Genomic DNA, 21,365 nt, shown 5'->3' with positions numbered 1-21,365 from the left:
TTTTACATTCTACCTCGAACAGTGCCACAAGCCATGTGACTTAGGACAGGTGACAAAACTAATGTCAAAATATTACTCGACAATTGTTTGCAGTAGAGGTAAACTGCAATATATTTTCTTCTAGAGTAAATGGGATCCATCTAGAAAGTATTTCAGTTTTATAATTGTCTATTTTGCCATGCCATCTCTATAAAGATTTTATCCTCCCTTTTTTTGCTATCATGCACGTGATAAAAATGGAGTGGGAAGGCGAAATTGGGGATACTGTTATCAAAACAACATGAATGACCCAAAGATATCTGTCTCAGGTAGATAGCCTATGTGACATGATCAATTTCAACTCAATTCAGCAAAAATTTATTAAAATACACTGTAAGGTACAAAATCACCATATTCCAAAATCACTCTATCCTGGAATGGAGGACAACTGACTGAATGCCTTGTGTAGAATCAAGGATTAAGATAACTCCAGGTTATTATTTTTAACTGTTCTATTTTATTTATAGTGAATGTTGTGTTTATTTACTTACAACTGAATTTTTAGATGCATAACTTGAGTTTGACGAGAGCCCATCTCAGGGACAGAGAAAAAAATAGTCCTCCATAGTTTTTAAGACTCTCAGTGACTAAACTGAAAGAAAAACATATGGGGGGAAAAACTGGAAGCAAACTGAATACATGTGCAAAAGTGACATTTTACTAAAAGAACATGCTTAAAACTGGGTTTCTTGAACATATGTCAATGAAATTGAAAATGAAATGTAGTCAGTGAGTAGAATGTATTTCTGAATGCAGAAGAACACGTGTGTTACATTACCTGAAATGGAAACGTTTTTTCATCTTGTCCCACTATGATTTTTTTATCCTAATTTTAGAGATACGATATTAAAAATATGTTAAAGAAAACAATTCTGTTTAGGGATTTAGGTACATTTTAGTCTTTAAAATCTCCATCATTTTGCCAGGGTCAATCCTCACATCTCATAGATTTCCAAATTAAAATTTGCAAAATGAAAAATGTGCCACTGATCTTGGATTTAAACTCATAACTTATGTTAGTATGTAGCTAATGCTTGAATTTTAAACCTGTGTACAAAAGCTATGGTTAAATATTTTTCTGATGTTTTTTCAAAATAGAAAAAAATAAGAGAAGTTCTACTTTGTACTTTGTTCATTTCTCCTGGTTTTCTTTTTCATGTCTTCTTTCCTCTGTTCTTCCTTCTTTTTCTGTCACTTCATTACTTAGCTTCTGATTTTTTCAGCTATTGTTAATGTGGGTCAGTGACCAAGACTTTGTCTTAACCTTGAAGATGCAATTGCTTTAGGCAAGTCCTCACGCTATTTCTCCACTGTGCTTAGACGTTAAAAGAGCTCTTCAGATACAGTGTCTGTGAGATTGTTTTCTTTTGTTACCATTCAGCACTGGATTTTAATTTAACCAGGACCAGTTTGGTGATAAAAGAATTCAAAGGGTTTTGAAGAAAAAATAATACAAAGAAAACAGTAAAATAAAATAAATAAAAAACAAACAAAAGGTTTTTAAGAGGTCCCACCACTGCTATCTCCCTACCTAATTTCTGATGTTCCATATAATCTAGTCAGATGAATACACCTTCTTCCCTTCATACTTTTTGGTAAGAATCAAAAAAAGCTGTCTGGAAGTGGATACATACAGGGGAAACCCTGTACTTAGATTCCTGGAACTGGGGACTCTTGCTAGAATAATCCAACGAACCTTTGGTATAGAGACAACTAAAAGAGCAGATTTCTTTGCTCTGTGGAATAATCTCTTGGGGTTCAGCGATGGCTGCTTGTGGTTGAGATGCTCAGTCAACTTCTATTTCTCCTGCACTCCTTACCTGAAGGGAGATTTAAAGTGGCCATGGTATTTTATGGCCACATTCCAGGTATCTAGGTGTTCCATCTGTATACATTGGCAAAAATCCACCCTACTCATCTCATTGTATTTTCTTTAGGGCCCAATGTGGTACTGTATGTGAAATCACTTTGCAAACTATAAAAATGTGATAAAAATGTGAGTATTGTTTACTGGAAACAATAGAACACTAGAAACTGATGTGGTATATATATATAGCATTATCAGCCAGGTACATATCGATCAATTCAGGACCTTCATTTTTTAGGTCCTGACACAAACACCTTGTTTGTGCAGACAGACTTTTTTTAGTTCACAGAAAATCAGATCATTAGGTAGGGCTAACAAGCTGTTCCTTGTGATGTTTTCCCATGTAATCTGGAGGAAGTATTGAGAGAGTCTGTCAGCACTGAACCATTTGGACATGGTAAATCTTATCAGAAAAAAAATCTTGTCTTAGAGATATGTGAAAAATGTCCATGGACAAGCGATTTAGGTGATATTGCTAATAAACCCTATCCTCTATTACCGCATACCCATTCTCCAGCAAACTTACAGACCCTCCTTTTCTCTCATTGATCCACTAACATAAAGTCTTTTTCTAATTCACTATTATAAGTAATTACAATTAGAATGGATTTATTAATGTCTATTATAATCATTAATTAATCTGAACTATACAGTATTTCATATAATCTGTTCCATAACTCTTCATCTTTAGAAAGAGAATTCAGAGTTGCCTCTGAGACAGTGGAACTCATGAAATCAGTTAGGGACTATAGACAGAACAAAGAAATAAAACTATTTAGCACTTCAAAATGAAGAGCCAAACAGGAATTGCAAATCCCCATGTTTATTTTGCCTGCAACAGGTTAAATCACTTAAAATTGGAAAAATCAATGCAATCTTCAAATTCTACTTTGTACAGTGTTTTTATTCATCAACTATGCAAGGAATATGATAATCTCAAAGTTTTACTCAGAGATCTATAATATTTAGACAACAAAAATTTTATTTACTTTCACTCAAATTTTTGTAAAAAATAAAATCAAAAGAAAGTAGTTTTTTAACTCAGAGCCTGACACTTATTTGCAAGAAATTGATGTTGATCGGAAAACAAAATACTATTTCAATCTATGTCTGAGGAAAGTTAGGAGAGCCTTTTAGAATATCCAAGTTCCATGTATTTACTTTAAAATGGCAACCTTTGCTAACTACCTTATTTACCTGAAACGAATTATTTTTACAAGTGTTTACTGTCCTTTCCAAAGACTAACATATCATGTCAACACTTTTTCTAATATAATGTCAAGCGGCAAGAATTATACAGAATACTGTTTCAAAGTAAGCAAACTTATACTGTGGGGATGACTGATGTAACCTAAGCAGATATTATAAGCAGAGACAGATACAGGCAAAGTTTTTGCCTTAAGAGATCCTAAAATGAAGTTGGATTAGAGGAGATACAGAAGACATAAAATTATACCTGTAATTTACCTTTTCCCCAAATAACTAGCTCTGTTATTACCTTCTACTGATAATTGATTTATGTATGGCTCAATCCAATAATTTCCTACTTTTAAATAATTTTTTTTCAACGTTTATTTATCTTTGGGACAGAGAGAGACAGAGCATGAACGGGGGAGGGGCAGAGAGAGAGGGAGACACAGAATCGGAAACAGGCTCCAGGCTCTGAGCCATCAGCCCAGAGCCTGACGCGGGGCTCGAACTCACGGACCGCGAGATCGTGACCTGGCTGAAGTCGGACGCTTAACCGACTGCGCCACCCAAGCGCCCAATTTCCTACTTTTATATACAGTGGAGGGTAGTGGCTTCCTAACTTCTATATACACATATAGGGCTTGAGACCACGTATCTCAAGAACGTTGCTGCACGACATCTTTTAATATGTCATTGTTTAAGATCCAGCAAGTATGCACCTAGTCTGCTAAAAATGGCCTGGATAAGAAACTGCTGCTTCCCGGGTTCTGTGTGTAGGTTACCTTGGTTGGTTTAAAAAGTCACTGATCTTTGGTTCTTGGTTTTACTTCAGTCCTTGGCATTTCCTGTATGACTTGCGGTAATCAAATTTAGGAGGCTGCCATAACCCACCTGCAACTGATCCCACATGTTCTTTAGTGGTATTCTCACTGGCTCCTCCCCACAGTCTTGCTGCACCAGTCCCATAATACGCATGGTCTGACAGCTATGTCTGGTGTTTTCTTTTATCTATGCTAGCATACGTATTTGGTCAATTCAGAAAAATAAGCAGTTTATTTTAATATTTAGTTGACCATCTGGGTGGCCAATTAGGAAATAACTGCATAAAACAGTCAAAAGACTGTAAGATTCAGAACTAAGACAATAGCAGGAGGGTGGAAATATGATGGGCTTAAGAGCTACTGAAGAGAGAGAATCAATAGGATTTGATGACTGATTGGCTGAAAGAGATAAAGGAGAGGGAAAAGCCATGGATCATACCTTATTTCTGGCTCTAGAAATGGAGGTAATCATGAAGCCATTTATTAAAATGGGAGACACAGGAGGAAAAGCAGATTTTGGGTGAAGGAGATGTGATGAATTCAGTTTTGCATAATTGAATCATAGGCTTGTCTGTAAGACATCTAAGTTGTGATACTGATGTTCAGTTTATAGTTAAATACAGGGTCTACATATCAGGCAAGAAATCTAGCTTTGGGATGTGCATTTGAGAATACGGTATTTAAAAAAGCTAAATGGTCTAAGGTATTTTAAATAAAGTGAAGAAGTAACATACAATAAGGTTTACTACAAAAGGCTGTTGATGAATATGGCTAGTAGAGTTTTAGTAAAATGATGGAACAGAAGCCAGATTCCGATGAAGGAGGAGTAAATGGAAAACAAGGGAATGGAATCCTTCAAGCTTACAATGAGAACAGCTACTTTTTCTTTTTTTTTTAAATCTCAGGATTAGAGCCAAAATTAGTTATATATTTTCTAAAAAATTTAAAATGAAGTCTTTTACCTTTCTTTTGTATCTATTCTTTATTCTCTCAGGTGTCTGTGCTGAGGTACTTTATTTTCAAGAGACAATGTATATGAAATGTTTAGCACAAAGCCAACATAGTAAATGCTCAAGTAATATAACTGCAGGTATTCCTTCCTACATATGTGATTCTAATCCACTTCTGAAAATGTGTGGGAAAGCAAAATTTTTTGTTGCAAGAGCAAATATTTCATTATTTTAAATAGGAAAAATAATAATGCATTCTTAGTATAAGTGAAAACCCCAACCAGTTCCCCTAAACATCATTTACACACTCTAACACATCTATATAATAATTTACTAAGGATTTATGCATTATAAAAATACATAGTTCTTGATTATTTAACATTTAATGAACACACTAGTGATTATGTTGGTGTGGATGAAAGACGTTATGAGATTACAGATTACATTTTGCTTCTACACTGCAATGAATATGCGTTCTAACGTAAATAAGCAAGAAGATATGTAAAAAATACATAGTAGATGCAAGTAACAACAAAAACATAAAGAAGACATTTTGGCTTTAAATGGTTACTCTCAGAATAAGATTCAGTGATGAGGGAGACCTTTTCGCTTAATAATGCATAACATCGTTGAACAAGGCCAATGTTTAGCACTATGCTATTGAGAGAATATCAGAGATATCAACACATTGTTTTCTGTATCCTGTGCAACTCTCTGAAAGGTACATGGAAATTCATGGTAAGAATTTTAGATTCAAACACTAAATTTGGGGTAAATGTTTTTAAAAGTTGCTCTTACAATTTTTAGTATCATGTGGACCCATGATGTGGGTGTGCTCTTGTTATGGACATGTGCAGAGCAGAGCAGGAGTTTCAGCTGGGAGAGATTGTGCCTCCCAGGGGATACTTGGTAATGTCTGGGGGACATTTTTGGTTGTCATAAAACAGAGGTCAGGGATACAGCTACACATGCTACAATGTACAGAACAGATCCTCATCACAAAGAATAACCCAGCCCAGAATGTCATAGTGCTGAGGTGGAGAAACCCTGAAGGAGAGAGAAAAGAATGGAATCAAACCAATATTTCAGAGAGAACCTCAACTGGAATAAGGAACAGATTGAATATTGCAAAATCAGAAGTTGGAATGAGTTGATGTTATTAGCTTGGGGAACCATGAAGCTGATCTTTTCATCAACAGCACTAATAAATCTAAGAAAAGGAGCTACTTGGGGAAGGGACTGTGAGAAAAAATATTAAGTTTAGTTTTTACTATGTTATACACTTCAGGTATGGGTGAAACATTCAAATGTATGAAATAATTTTAATTCGTGCAGGAGTTTTTGTCTAAGTTTTCTAGTCAATTATTTTTTTTAAATAAAGCATTTAAATACTCTTCAGGTCATAAGTCTGAACTCTAACTCAGTCCCATACATCATACCTTTTTCACATGTAAGCTCAGCCTTCAAGAAACTGCAGAAGAATGAGATTACTACCCCATTTAATGGATGAGAGAGATGAGGCTTAGAAAGGTTAAGCAACAAAGGTGATACAGCTACTAAACCATCATATTAAGATTTAAACCAATGTCCTCTAAGTCCCGAGCTGCTTCTAAAATAATTTTTAGTACTCAGTTGTGCTCCAATTATTTCAGACAATCCCCTGCAACCACATCTTTACTGACCTTTATAAGTAACTTCCCCCAGCTATACACACACACACACACACACACACACACACACACACTCATGCACACACACTTTTAAATACATTTTTTTGTTGTTCTTATAAAAGTAATATATATCAGTGCAGAATTTTGGAAAATATAAAGAGTAAAGTCAAATGGATAAAAATCATCATTAGTTCCACCACTTAGAAATATCTACTAATAAATAAATTTTAGGTAATGATTTGAATTTGTATTGTTTTTCTTTTTCTCCATTGACGGTTTTGCTGATATCCAGTGCTATTGCTAAAATTAATCACAAGGAATTAGAAAGAGGAGATAAAGGGAAAGATGGCACACAAGCCAGAGAATTCGCTCTCAAATTCATAAAGAAGAAACTTGGGTGAGGTGGAGGTAGAGAGGGAATATCTAGAGTCTCTCTTCGCCCAAGGAGTACTAGGCACTTAATAAGTCTTAGTTCATCTGTCATCTCTATGCTCCGCTAATGACAAGATTAAATTGAAGCTGCACATTCCAGAGTGCTTATCATTTCCAGACTCGGTACTAAGAGCTTTACTCACATTATCTCACTTTATCCCTGCAGCAACTTCAAGTAGGATATTATTATTTCAACTTAGAGAAGAAACTTAGGCTTCAAGAGATTTTAAAAACTTGCCAAGTTCCACATCCAGTAATTGGGGAAGCAAGGATTCTACGGCAAATTTGTCTGGTCATAGAGGCAGTGTTCTTACTCTTTGCCTATGCTGCCTCCTCCCACTGCAGAAAGCCAGGTGTGGACAAATACATAATTCAGGAAAGTGAGAAGAGAGCACAGAATACTGTCTCATGGTTTCTAGTTTCAGACTTCCTTTTTTTTTCCCCCCTCTCTCTCTCTCTCTTGACAGGAGTAGGCTGACATATGGCCTCCGGAGTATGGTTCCAGGATTCAGTCACTAGGTGTTTTAGATTTGATTCCATTGGAAAAATACAGTGTGATAAGTAACGTGAGTGAGAAGATTAGTATGTGCCCGACACAAGAGTTCGCTGAATGAATGATCAGAAGAAAGGAGCTCCACCAAACTGAAGACCCTTTCTCAGGAGTAACTCTAATACCAAGTTGAGTCAGACTCCTACCAAAGTTTACCACTTATTGACTTGGAATAGTTGCATTTCAACAGAGAGATGCTGGCTGACTGAAAGGACTATCACATGCTTCTTTTCTTGAGGTGAGGCTACTGCTCATGGAAAAGAGATGAATATCAGAGTTAAAAACTGTGGGATTAAAAATGAGCACATTTGGGTTTGAATTTAAAATAAATAAGCACAATTCCCTTGTTTTTGACAAATATTTGGAAAATGTAGTCTTTGGCTTTCAGTTTTAGGCTGTAGGATGGAGCTGTTGTAGAAAAGACTAAATGAGTAATATTCTGGCTGCATTTTCTCAGCCAGCTCTCCAGGTTGGGAATATTCTGTATCTGTGGAAACATGCTCTTCCTGTAAGGCTCAATGTAGATCATTGGTTTTACATGAAGGCCTCTATTAATCTAGTCATTCACAGACATTTTTATGCATATTTGTTGGGTAACAGTCTGTGTTTATTTTTATGATAAATGTTTCAAAGCTACTGTTCTCTGGGGTTCTCACATAAAGGAAAATATTTATCTCATTGGAATTTTAACCACACTACAATTAAAATGAAATGCAATCGATAAAATATTAATGCAGGTATGTTTGAAGATCAACTACTTAATGATTAGGCCCCTATCTATCATTCCCTAGCTTTCTGAAGGTCAATATATAGCAGAGTCAATGAGTTAACCAGCAAATCAGAAATACAATATCTGTCTAATTGTGGGTCTATTATTAATTTCTTAATGAAGTGTGTGACTTGTTGATGAGAGTTTATGCTGCCTATTCTTTTTAAAATCTCATGCCACGCTGGGTTGTTAGTTCAAAGTCTCAGATAATTGAACATTATTTTTAATGCTAGATATCACTGTAACACTATAGGAAATAGAATCATAGGATGTGAAGGGAAGAAATGGCTACATAGGTCTCTTCTCACCCTTTCTTTTGGAGAAAGTGACACTGAACATCACTAAAGACAATAGAGTTTCTCAGTATCACATGGTTAGTGGTGAAGCTGACCCAGAACCCAGGTCTCCTGATTCCCAGGCCACTGCCCTTCAAGACTCCAAGCCACTGAATTTCAAGATTCCAACCCAGGGTCTGGTTCTGCAGATGCTGTGGGTAATTCGCCGTGCAAATTATGAGCCTGGCCTTTTATTTCCTGTACTGTTTTCTAAGCAAAGTGAAGTAGGAATTAAGTAGGTAAGTAGAAAGGAGCGGCAGTTGCACTAACTGGAAATTTTCTCTCATGGTGGCAGGAGCCAGGTGCATTTTTGAGGCTACTTATGGTGAGGGTAAGCCCCCACCTTCTACTTGGAAGTGAGTATCTGAAATGACTAGCACCAACTTTAATCTTATAAAAACTACCACCTCTAGGTCTCAGGCAGAAGGAAGAACTCCTTGGAGTTCCTGCCAGGTACAAGGGATTACTGAAAAATAATGATATCTCAATTGCCATTATGGTGTTTTATGTTGGTAATAGAAGTCAAAAAATAACAATGAATTTCTCCACTAATTTTCCATGGCTACTTTCTATATGAGTCAACTTTAATAATTCATTTTACTTTGTGCTGGGTAACAAAACGGTTCTAAGTTTTGGTCATTTGTGTGACTCTAGCAGCACTCCGCAAAGGAGGAAAGAAAGTTCTTGAACTGAGGTTTTACTCTAAGTGTACAAAATTATAGCAAAAAAAACAAACACAAACAAAACTCTAAACAGAAATGGCTATTCATTTCAGTTTTCACTGGTTTTCGTAAAGGGCGAGTGTGAGCAGAGGAGGGGCAGGGAGAGAAGGAGAGAAAAGAATCCCAAGCAGGCTCCACACCCAGTATGGAGCCCAACTCTGGGCTAGATCCCCTGACCCTGGGACCATGACCTCAGCTAAAATCAAAAGTCAGATGCTTAACCGACTGAGACACCCAGGCACCCCTCATTTCAGTTTTTAAAACATTTACTTTCATCATGTAAATGGTCACTGGGCAGTCAGAACAAGGTAAAGAAAATTAAGCTTGGCAATATTATCAAAACGGCATCAATTCTCTTATCAAAATAGAGTACCTTTGTTAAACTGATCCCAGAATTTGACCTTCAGCACTGCTCAAAAAAGTTTCAACTGATTTAATGACATTTTTCAATTTGATGGTTAGATAAGGGGCAACAGCCAAATCAGACGGGCCAGCTGAATCCTAATTCCTGCTCTTATCCACCCACATTTCCTCATTACCTTCTCATGTGTGAACAAGTTAGCCAGAGTCATGGAGTAGACAGAAGAGTCGGTTCTTTCTACAAGAGGTTTGTGTCTCAGCTTTCGAAGCACCGGAAGAGAAACGTACCTCTGTGTCTTTTACATGTCTACAAACTGAAATTCCTGGTTTGCAGTATAATCAAGTGTGATAGCAGGGCACCTGGGTGGCTCAGTCGGTTAAGAGTCTGACTTCTGCTCAGGTCATGATCTCACAGTTTGTAAGTTCGAGCCCTGCATCAGGCTCTGTGCTGACAGCTCAGAGCCTGGAGCCCGCTTTGGAGTCTGTGTCTCCCTCTTTCTCTGCCCCTCACCCGTTCACGCTCTCTCTCTGCTTCAAAAATAGATTAAACATTAAAAAAAAGAAAAAAAAGCTATAGCTGGCAGAGGTCTTGGACAACACTCAACTCTGTGTTTCCCAGGTTGAGGGATATATATGGACCACTGGTGTATACAAGATAATTTTAGCAGGCATATCGATACCAAAGAACACAATAAGAAAGTTTGCATTATTTCAGGTTTTTTGAGACTTCTAATTATATCAGGAAGAAAGTCTCAGACTGGGGCAGACAAAGAACTCTCTACCACTTTTCTCTTGCTTTTTAAGAAACAGAAAGCGGGCGACTGGGTGGCGCAGTCGGTTAAGCGTCCGACTTCAGCCAGGTCACGATCTGGCGGTCCGGGAGTTCGAGCCCTGCGTCGGGTTCTGGGCTGATGGCTCAGAGCCTGGAGCCTGTTTCCGATTCTGTGTCTCCCTCTCTCTCTGCCCCTCCCCCGTTCATGCTCTGTCTCTCTCTGTCCCAAAAATAAATAAACGTTGAAAAAAAAATTAAAAAAAAAAAAAAAAGAAACAGAAAGCAAGCCTCAGGCTCAGTCTTCAGCAGACAACCCTGTGGAGCTAGAATTTAATAACACTGTATGGTTTCCACTAAATAAATTTTGTCCATTTACTTATGGCGGAGACACAAAACTTTCTTTTAAGATACATTTAGTTAAGTTAAAAAAAAATTTAAGTTAATTCAGGACAAAAATTAAGTAAACATTAGTTCAGAGAAGACAGCAATGCAAATATTACATAAAGGCTATAGTCATTGAAACAGTAAAAGTCACAAAGGTGCTGGGGAGCTGGAGACTGACTCACTGGATAGGTGGGAAACTCAAAGCCTTGAGAGGGCAGAAAAATCCCAGTCAGGACAGTCTGTAGTCCACAGGCCATTTGCCAAGTAAATGTCACTTCTCTTTTTGAATCATTTCCAAAAAATTACTAATTTGAATCATTTTGCTTAAAATGGCTTTTCGGGGGCACCTGGGTGGCTCAGTCAGTTAAGCATCTGACTTCGGCTCAGGTCAAGATCTCGCGGTTCATGAGTTTGAACCCCATATTGGGTTCTGTGCTGACAGCTTGGAGCCTGCTTCAGATTCTGTGTCTCCCTGTCTCTCTCTGCCCCTCCCCCACTCACACTCTGCATCTCTCCCTCTCTCAAAAATAAATAAACATTAAAAAAATAAAATAAAATAAAATAAAATGGCCTTTCGGGGCACCTGGCTGACCCAGTTGGTTCAGCATCCAACCTTGGCTCAGGTCACGGTCTTGTGGTTCATGAGTTCAAGCCCTGTGTTAGGCTCTGCTAACAGATCAGGGCCTGGAGCCTGGTTCAGACTCTGTGTCTCCCTCTCTCTCTCTCTGCCCCTCCTCCACTCATGTTCTGTCTCTGTCTCTCAAAAATGAATAAATGTTAAAAAATTTTTTTAAATAAATAAAATAAAATGTCCTTTCCCCTATCGCTTTGTGAATACTACACATTAACTTTGAGCTTGAAAAACAATGAATGACAGGAGTGACTTGATAAGATTATTTCAGAGGAACTGTAAATATTAGGAAAATTAAACTATATTTGTGAGACATGGGCTAGCCGAGAACCAAAGTGGAGAAAAAAATTCCCCAGTATAAAACTTTTTAAGATTAAAAGCTAAACTTGTGTTTTTTCTCTTTTGAGGCTAGCGTCTGAGTAAATCAAAATATGTTTTGTTTTAAATTTACAAGTCGTAAATACTTGTAAACCTAATGACTAATTTCCTAAGCAATATATATCTTTTCACACGTATAGGGTCTCGTTGAAATACAAACCTAAATGCTACTAGAAAGAGATTTGAATTCAGGGAAATTATGGGTCTTAAAGATCTTAAAAATACTATAGTGAAACTTGCAGTTTGAGATAAGAAATCTACATGTCTTTGTGAAATCCAGAGATTCTTGACAAAGTATTTCTGTGAGGTCTGAGGGGGATAGAGGAGCAAGTTCCTTCTATTGACAGAGATTCACGGCCTCTTAAGGTACTGGCCACTCCAGCTGAGTAGACATTCTGGAGCACAAGGAACAGAATTTCAGAATGACAGAGCGGTCACCGAACTACTGACTTATAAAAAAATAAATAAATAAAAGCTTTCCTCTTGTCCTCTTGTCCATGTATTATCTATGAACCGAAGCCAGTCTCCCAGTGGGAAAGCGGGGGAAGAGAGGAGGTGGGTAGCAGAGTCAAGCTGGTGAATTAATCATTTAGGTGTTAAAATCTATGCTGTATATGGAAAGAGGTGAAACAGAGTAAGGCATTTAATATATTTAAGAATTCCAGTCAGATGAGAACGAATTCCTTAACTTTGCTCTGCCTCAGTTTCCTTTATTCAGATGTTGGGACTAATAGGCATCTGTGTTATATATTGGGTGTCTAAAGAAGTAACTAACATCTATTAATGAAATAGAAATTCCAAGGGCTGAAATGGGAAACAATTACACTGATTCTCTCTCTTAATGTCTAAATAACATTCAGGTTGTTTAATGAGGTAAAAATAAATTCACCACCTTTTCTAAGTTACTAATACTCTCCCAAATTGAGGATTCCCATTTTCAGACCCACTTCTGACTCTAACGTGTTCATTCTTGATTCTGAGAGCCCAGCCAAATAGCCTTTAGAGAGGCTTCAGTCTCTGAAGAATTCCAAGGGCCACCCCCCCACCGCCATTCCACGCACAGCACAATATATGTGGAAGGGAGGCTGCTCAGCATAACTCCCCAGAGAAGGAAGAAGCTGCTGCACCCTCTTTGATTGTCTTCTAAGAATTCCTGAGCAGATTCGTTTCTGATGCAGAGTACCTGAGCAGAGTGAAAATGATCGCCATTTGAAATTGGGGATCACTTGCAAACCATTCTCACAAAGGCCTGGAACCCATCTCTACAACCCCTTGGCTCACTCATGAGACTGCTGTGCATGACATGGTCTCAGGAGCATTCTGTCCTGACACCAGGAGCATCATGTCATGCACCCTGCACCATTCAGGATTCATCTCAGGTACCCAGTCGTTATAACTTCTCTCTCACAATCCTCCCTGAAACAGGGGTAGGAGAGTAGACTAGAAGCCACACTACATGTGAAGATTCCACAATGCCTCTTTAGCAATTCATGTCAGAGTGAGTCCCGTTTAGTTTATGCGACTGCAGATGGTTTTTATGACTTTGCTCTTACTTATAGGTTTCAATTGTTTTATACTTCCTGAAAAACCTCCCCATTCCATCAGTGAGGAATCAGACAGAAAGAGCTATTTACTTACCAAAACCAAGTCATCCCATAGCTGTGTGGAATCTACTCCAACATTCAGCCTCCCGTTCGAAGTATAATTCCCAGTAGGGTTCTCTCTCTTAGCTTTCCCCTTTCTAGGTGAGTTCAGAAAGGGTTGTTATCTCAGGTCTGCCTGTCCTCATCATTTATCAAGGATGTTACAGTGGTCCCATTTACAAATGAGGGCACTGAGTCTCAAGAAGACTAAAAGGCATACTCTAGCTGATGGAGAAGACAGCTTAGTTAGATGTATAAGGTATTGATCCTTTTCAGTAAAAAAAAAAAAAAAAAAAAAAAAATCACTTATCTTTGCTTGCAGGGTTTCTGACCCAAGGGTCTCCAATCTTTGTCAAGCCTCTTTAACTGGCCTACTTCTTGATTCCTCTACTCAACAAATATGGGTCACATGATTCAGCTGAATTGAAGTCACCTGGCAGACTGTTTCCTGCCGTCATCAATAGCACACATACCTTTGCCCTTTAACCAATCACAGAATTTTCTTATTCTTTATTATCTTTTAAGTACTTAAAGAGAGCTTTAAATAATTCTTCAAAGGAAGCCACTATCATTTGCAGCTTTAATAATTCATTTATAAAAAATTAAAAATTTGTAGTGAGACATTATAAATTGAAAACGTTATTTGATCCTTTGGTTTCATCATATTTGCTTGAGGAAATGACCAGGAGCTTAAAGTCTAACATTGACAAGCTCAGATATATAACCACCATGGAAAGAGTGAAGATCTTGGAATTGTTGGCATTTGGTTTTGTGAAGACAGATGCTTTCACCTTGTATATGTTTTTCTCTTCCTTATTAGTAGTATAAGAAGCTAATTATAATAAAATAGCCCAGTACCATGAAAATTAAATTAGCCTGAATAATAACTGTTTGATGTTTGCCGACTTTGAAAGAACAAAGATGTGACCTCTCCGAGTAAGACCCAAGGAGAAATTTTTCTTTCTTCCATCCCTCCTTAAAGAGTAGTTTCTTTAATAATAATAATAATAAATAACAAATTTTAAGTTCACTTCCTTTTTCATGGCTTAATTCTACATTCCATTCCAGGAAGAAGGAATTGAAATCTCTGAGAGGTGGTTGCAGTCATTAATTATTTACACTTAACATAATGTTTGCTGAGTATCTACTAAGTACTAATCAGACACTCTCTTCAATATTATATAGACATGAACATGAATTAGACACAGGCCTTAGAGTTTGCCCAAGAAAATATGTAAGAAAAACCAATCACAAGCACATGTTGACAAATGTGCTTGTGACAAATGACAAAACTGGGAAACATTTCCCAGAGGAGATCACATTGGATATAGTCCCAGAAGATTTGAGTTGCTATCCCAGAGGAGCCAGGAAGAACATTCCAGAAAGAGGGAACAATTATTCAGAAGTGTAGAAATAGGAAAGTTGGAGATTGTAAGTTCGGGAGGTAAATAACTCGGACTTAAAATTTGAAGTCAAAGTACATCAGAAAGGTTTTCTCTCCTCCAGTCCATTCAGGAGCCTAACTGGCTAAGATAGTGATAACACTTTAATCCAATACATCACTTAAATTGCTTTCATGAGTGGACTTAAATAGTCTTTTCACAGTATCCCTCTTCCACAATCTCTGGTGGGCCAGAAAGGTGCCAAAAGAGAAGTGAGCTGACATTAGGGGGCCTGCATGGTGACAGACTGGTCACTTTCTCCAAAACACAGGTGCTCATGAAAAAGCATGTTGTAAGATGTTGAGCACTGTAGAATAGATGCTACTATAAAACCACATGGAATTGGTTAGCGAAACCTAAGGTTAGTGGGTCTAAATCTTGGGACGAAGAGGTTTTTAAACTCATAGAATTACATACGTAAGGTGGAGAGGTGATATGAAAGTGGGGGCCAGTGTTTCTGCAAATGATTATGTGGGGTAGTGAGCTTGTCACAGAAGGACTCTATATCAGGAGCCATCTTGGCATGTCATGAAGTGGTTGTACATTTTTGAAAAGCATTAGGATTATGTTTTTTACTTTCTATACGATAGTAATTTTACATTTAGGTAATCGAGTATAACTATACACCAAATCATCTACTTTAGGTGTCTCCAGGCATTGATTCAAATTGATTCTATGGAGCACACTCTTAGGTGCTAGGGATACAAAGAAGGAAGAAAAGAGGCCACAATTCCTGCCCTTCAGGCTACTACTGTGAGATTGAGAATACGTTACTGTGCCAAAAGGCAGTCTGAAGACTATGAACCATGCTTCCTTTGGGGAGGTACTACAGCAATGGGAATGGTTAATGCTCAAAATTAAGAGAAATCATTCCAATGTAAATTGTACCCCATATAGTCATTTGAAACCTATCTCTTTTAGAAGGTGTCAACTTTTTTCTCTTTGGATTCAGGATCAATAAAACAACAATTTAGGAAATCTCAGGAGGCTACAAAAATGGGTGTCCCAAGAACATGAGTCGAAAAATACTTGAATCCTTACACTACTCGGATAAAACTAAAGAATCCACACCCTACTGCTCCTACCCCAGCCGTACCCATCAAAGTAATTCATCAGAATTAGTGCTCTTTTTGATGAGGCAATAATGAACTGACATCTAATTTTAGTATATATCATAAGTAGATTATTAGCTCATGCCAGCACAAAGAGTGATGCCATTGCCACTGATATTTGATTAACCTTACAAAGACCATCCACAGGCTATGTGTAGGATTTTCATGGAACTCGAGGAGTTCTTGCATCACATTTTGAGAAACACTACTTCATTATACTTTATGCTGGTGTCATCTTGGATACTGTTGTGTCTAGGATACACAGATGGACAGTTCATGCTTCTAGAAAGGTAAGAGATGGAAACTTTACACGTGCAACTTTCAGGAAAACTTCAGAAAACCATCAGGTTAATACATTCACACTTTACTTACTAGATTGCTTGGAAATGATTTTTGGTCAGAATAGGTTTTGGGGGGGATTTTTTTGAAAGTATAGGAAGTTGCTTTTTTTTTTTTCATCTGTGATATTTAGCATTCTAGCCATATATGCACACTTTTATCAGAGATGCTTAATCATTTTTTGGTTTACTTTTCAAGAAGCCTGAAATGAGTTCGGGTTTTCTATGACTTTGGTAAATAAATATGTAGTAGAGGGAAAGTCCAACTCATTTTAAATTTGCATTTTTTTCTCCACAGAGAGCATATTTACCAGTCTGTATTCTCCAATTTTTGTCATCACTGCAATAGTCTCTGGCTGGGCACATAAATAAACCACACACACACACACACACACACACACACACACACACACACTCCCCTATGCACATCCTTTGCTACTGTGACATAAAGTTTTGGAGTTTGTCGTTCTGATGGCCACTGGTTGAAATTCCCATTTCAAAAAATTATGAAACAAATTGAAAAATCCTTAGATTTTACTTCATTCATATACCCAGCAAGAGAGAGAAACTTAATTTGAAAAAAAGGTGGTGATGGAGACTAGATTTCCTATCCAGCAGGGAGCTTTACAGCATGAATAAGATGCCAAGAAATGAACCAATAGGGTACTCTGTGTGATCATTTTAAAAGGGGAAAACTATTCTACAGGACTCACGAGCGATTACTTCAAATGTTTGTGTAAATATGGTTTAGTTCATCATCACCTTTTCCAATTATGTGTATGTTCAGCTCTAAAGTACAGCCGCCTCTTCCTTGTTTAAAATGCCACCAACAGGGGGCGCCTGGGTGGCACAGTCGGTTAAGCGTCCGACTTCAGCCAGGTCACGATCTCGCGGTCCAGGAGTTCGAGCCCCGTGTCAGGCTCTGGGCTGATGGCTCAGAGCCTGGAGCCTGTTTCCGATTCTGTGTCTCCCTCTCTCTCTGCCCCTCCCCCGTTCATGCTCTGTCTCTCTCTGTCCCAAAAATACATAAACGTTGAAAAAAAATAATAAAATGCCACCAACAGAACTAGCATTTTCATTAATACAATGTTTACAATGCCCACAAATGATGGTAGGAATATAGGAGTCTTTTGTTATTTGTAAACTAAACACATCTCAAAGAGGTGCCCCATTAGCTTTAGCTTGGCTTTTTGAACTCAGCCTTTTAAAAAATTATAATTTTTAGGTTCTTCCTGAAATTTTCAGATTTCTCTAATGATTATTATCATCACGTAAGTAAAACAATATATTTTATTCCTATATTCTATGCAATACAATTGTGTACCAAAAGAGACTAGAAATTAAATCATAGTTTAATAAAAACAATTTGATTTTTCAGGTCAGTTATGGACCCACTAATACCTGGAAGTTACCTATAAGTTTGTTTGTAGTGAAATTTTATTCTTAGAGGACTGTCAAATATTGTAACTGCATTAAAGAAAGAGTTAAGCAAGGCATCTTTGTGTAGTGGTTAAGAGCAAGGACTTGGAGAAGATGGCCTGGTTTCACTAACTACCTGCATGACTTTGGGAACCTGCCAGACCTCTCTGTGCTGTTTCTTCATCTGTAAAATGGGGATAATAATAGATCCTATCTCAGAGGTTTGTTGTGAAGGCTAAATTAATAGATATATGTTAGAAGAGTGAAACAAAAGTGTTTGCTTTTGCTAATATGGTATATCACAATAGTAAATAGGGGTTCAAGAAGGAATAAAAGGAGAACTATGTAATGTAGAGCACAAACAGAAAGAAGCCTTTGCAAACACTAGGTTTTGAAGGATGCCTTTACATCTTTGGCCCACTCCAGGAGTCAGAATGTTATCTATAAATATAACTGAGTCTTTCTGATTCAGGTATCTTTCCTTAATAATATCTGAAGACAATGTTTTTATTTATTTTTTATTTTTTTAATTTAATTTTAATTTTTTTTTCAATATGAAATTTATTGTCAAATTGGAAGACGGTGTTTTTAACACTTAAGGGGCATCAAAAACTTGGGGCGCCTCAGTGGCTCAGTGGTTGAGCGTCTGACTCTAGATTTCCGTTCAGGTCATGATCTCACAGCTCATGGGTTCCAGACCCACACTGAGCCCTACGTCAGGCTCTGCAGAAACAGTATGGGGCCTGCTTGGAATTCTCTCACTCTTCCTCCCTCTCTGCCCCTCCCCTGCTAGCATGCACACTCTCCTTATTAAAATAAATACATAACCTTAAAAAGAAAGAATAACTGAGTGCTGAGTGCCTTTGGCTTTGATTGTCACCTGTATTGTCCAGGGTCCTCTAGTCTTCAAGGTTGATATGTTTGGCATTTAAGTCTTTTTCACTCCCATGTTTAGCTATTGGCTCATTTGGGCTTTCTTTCTATTCATTTTAATTTAGTCCCAGCTTGAATTATCATCTTTCTTCTTGGTTAGCTACTGCTTGCTGCTCTATCTGCTGCTCACCCTAGTTCCACCTTTTCCAAACTCAGAAAGATTTTTTAAAGGAATGTATGCTATCCCACCTCACCTGATTGCTTATATCCAGCTGTCCTGCTTCAAAAAGCACAAGAGACACACCATGTGTCACTGGAGTGAATGATGGTTACTGCCGTGCAAGTTCTCAGTGGTAACAATCCTAGTTGATTCCTCACCAGCATCTCTAAATCAAAATAGGAAACAATGGTTTTATGGTACAATATACTAGTTTAAACACATTGGTCTGCTCTTACTGCTTAAAGTCATAGGTTAGAAGAGGAGAGAACCATATATCTTTGGATCTGAACTGGCGCCCAAGACATGAGTTCCAGCATCTGTTAAATATCCCAGAGCTATTCTAGTCCTTAAAGTGATTCCTCACTGTTCATTTGAAAACAGATGTTAAGAAGGAAAAGGACATACTGAAAACGAAGCATGAACTAAAGACCTTCAGAAAATCGCTTTAATACTTGCTCAGTGGGAAGACTTGTTCTGTTGAATCCATACTTTATCAGAATGCCTTCTCAGAAGACATTAAAAAAAAAAAAAAAAAAAAAAGCCTTGTCAGCAGAAAGCATTTAGATCTAGTAAAGGCCCTTTGGAAGTGCCAAAGACGGTGTTTACTCCATGTTGCCATATCTTTTGTCCTTTTTTCACTGAAATTCAGGCAAAGTAGCATGGCAGGCAGAATGTGGTGGTATACTGGAAAGGTGATGGTGATGGACTGGACTAGACTAGGTGATGAAGTCAGAATTTAAGTCCAAGATCTGTTATTTGGAAAAGCCATTGCTCTCTCTAAATGTCAACATCTATTCAGGTAAGGAGGCAATAACATCTGTCTCACAGAATGTTGTGAAGATTAAATGAGACTTTTTTTTATATTATTAATAGTATTATTGGGCATTATTGATTTTTTTCTTTTTTATTTTTTTATTATTTTTAAAAATTTTTTTCAATATATGAAGTTTATTGTCAAATTGGTTTCCATACAACACCCAGTGCTCATCCCAAAAGGTGCCCTCCTCAATACCCATCACCCACCTTCCCCTCCCTCCCACCCCCCATCAACCCTCAGTTTGTTCTCAGTTTTTAAGAGTCTCTTATGCTTTGGCTCTCTTCCACTCTAACCTCTTTTTTTTTCCTTCCCTCCCCCATGGGTTTCTGTTAAGTTTCTCAGGATCCACATAAGAGTGAAACCATATGGTATCTGTCTTTCTCTGTATGGCTTATTTCACTTAGCATCACACTCTCCAGTTCCATCCATGTTGCTACAAAGGGCCATATTTCATTCTTTCTCATTGCCACGTAGTACTCCATTGTGTATATAAACCACAATTTCTTTATCCATTCATCAGTTGATGGACATTTAGGCTCTTTCCATAATTTGGCTATTGTTGAGAGTGCTGCTATAAACATTGGGGTTGTGGAGGTTCCTCAAAAAATTAAAAATAGACCTACCCTATTATTGATTTTTATTAGCAATTAATAATTTTGACATTATAGATCTGAATAATTAAGGTCTCCAAACCTTGTTTTCCACCAAACTGGATGTCTGATTTCCTTTACTTTTTTCTTTTTTCTAGAAATTCGTAGTCTGCATGTCTTCTGGGATGCAGTAGGTAGAGTGTGAAGAGCTCCAACATTGGAATATGAGAGATCTGAAGTCAAACTGTGATGAAGGCACTCTGCATTTATTTATTAGTGCCAATCAAGTCTTTGATGGCTGGCTTTCCTTTCATAATATGGGGCTAATGACACCTATTTTGCATAGTTGTGAACATGATTAGTGATGATGTATAAAGGAGCCTAGCATAGGGAATAGTTCACAGTAAACAACCATTATACTATATTTTTTGTTTTTTCATGACTTCCTATTATTATGGACAATATGGGTTTACCTTTGTTCAGAATTACTTTACAAGTCTTCAAGTATTGTGCTCAATGGGTAGTAAATGCTGACAAGATTACACCTTGAAAAAGAGGAGGCTTTAGACTTGATAAATCATTAAACGGTCATATGGGGGCCTCCAAAGTTATTTTCTCTTTAAATACCTTAACTGGACATTCTTTAGAAACTCAAGTTCTTAAAGAATTAAACATTAATAACACATGGTTACTGCCTTCAGGAAGCTTATATCCCTCTTGGAGGCATTTTTTTCACTAATATCTATGTCCAACCAAATGTTATCTTTGTATAGGGACTAGACTGTGAAGAAAAATAATGCTTTCAGAGATTAGACAGAAGTCTTTGAAGTCATCTTTCTGTCAAAGGGGATGGGTAATGGGGAGCTGGGTGGGGGACAGAATTAAAATCTGTTAACTGTATTCTATGAGTCAGGCACAGCACCAGACAAGTTATATTCATTGTTTTAGTTAATCCCAAAACAATCCTATGAGAAGGGCTGCAAAATGTTGACTTTATATATGAAAACAACTGGTAATCTCACAGAGGTGAAACAACCTTA

The 21,365-nt window shown here is 37.5% G+C and overlaps 1 long non-coding RNA gene across 2 annotated transcripts in view; it reads left to right on the top strand.

The window, feature by feature from the left end:
• The window catches only part of LOC121013467 (uncharacterized), a 40,354-nt gene that overhangs the window by 16,398 nt on the left and 2,591 nt on the right, over positions 1 to 21,365 (top strand). Inside the window, exons 2-3 of one of the 2 annotated variants that reach the window (XR_005782726.1) lie at positions 7,438 to 7,758; positions 13,050 to 13,250. This is a non-coding gene — a long non-coding RNA (uncharacterized LOC121013467). The remainder of the gene's footprint in view (positions 1 to 7,437; positions 7,759 to 13,049; positions 13,251 to 21,365) is intronic. The other variant, XR_005782725.1, reaches the window with a different exon arrangement.

The sequence above is a fragment of the Herpailurus yagouaroundi genome, unplaced genomic scaffold (genome assembly GCF_014898765.1).
Source record: "Herpailurus yagouaroundi ecotype Mexico unplaced genomic scaffold, PumYag 29, whole genome shotgun sequence".
NCBI classification, from domain to species: Eukaryota; Metazoa; Chordata; class Mammalia; order Carnivora; family Felidae; genus Herpailurus; species Herpailurus yagouaroundi.
This window is presented reverse-complemented; position numbering and strand designations above follow the sequence as displayed.